Raw genomic sequence first — 1,064 nt, forward strand, 5'->3', positions numbered from 1 at the left:
ATGAGGCGAAGAGTCAACCGTCCAAGGACTGTGAACGAGGTATCAACTAGTAGTGAAGCCACCGCTCTAACTCAATCCTTGAATGAGATGACATCCGTTTTGAGGCAACTCCAATTGAACCAACAACAACCACAGCAACCTCAATCATATCAACAACACCCTCCACCATCTCAACAACACAACCAACAATTGGTCCCCCAAAGAGTATGTGGCATTTGCTCTTGCTACTCTCACTACATGGATGAGTGCCCAAACCTTCAAGAAGACAACACTTTGGCGGCCACCCATAATTTCTATGACCGCCCTAATCAAGGGTACTACCAAGGAGGTAATCCTAACCAAGGGCACCCTTATCAAGGAGGAAGCTACAACCAAGGAAGTGGACACAATAATCAAAATTGGAAAGACAATCATCAACAAGGGAATAGGGACAACAACAACAATGGAGGTCAAAGATGGAATAACAACTCGCAAAATTTCTCACAAAACCGACCATACAACTTCCAAAATCAACCATACAACCAACAAAACTCACAAAGAAACTACCAAACATAACAACCACCACATCAAAGACCACCACCCAACCAATCACAAACTCCTCAACTCACATATGCAACTACCCCCTCCAACCAAGACGAAACACTCCGGACCATTATCCAAGGCCAAAAGGAATTACAAAACACACTTGCTTCCGGCCTCACCGGTCTCACCTCTACATTACAAGCTCTTCTTGCACGCATGGACACACCATCGACCCCAACTCCTCAACCCCCAATCCAAAGTGTCATTCCCTCTCAACCTCAACCAAATCCAAAAGGGGGCATCAATGCCATCACCCTTAGATCCGGTACACAACTAAAAGAAAAGGAAGCAAAGGACCCAAGTCCTATCACAACCGCTCAAGAGGAAGAGAGAATAGAGATATAAGAGGTAGTGGAAGAGGAGACACCACAAGCCATAGTTGAGGATGAAGCCCAACCAACAAGGGAGACAACCAAGACCAAAAGAACCTTGGAAGAAGAAATTGCTCAACCACTTCCATTTCCAACACTTGCAAAGAAAGC

This window comes from Arachis ipaensis, chromosome B02, assembly GCF_000816755.2.
Source record: "Arachis ipaensis cultivar K30076 chromosome B02, Araip1.1, whole genome shotgun sequence".
NCBI classification, from domain to species: Eukaryota; Viridiplantae; Streptophyta; class Magnoliopsida; order Fabales; family Fabaceae; genus Arachis; species Arachis ipaensis.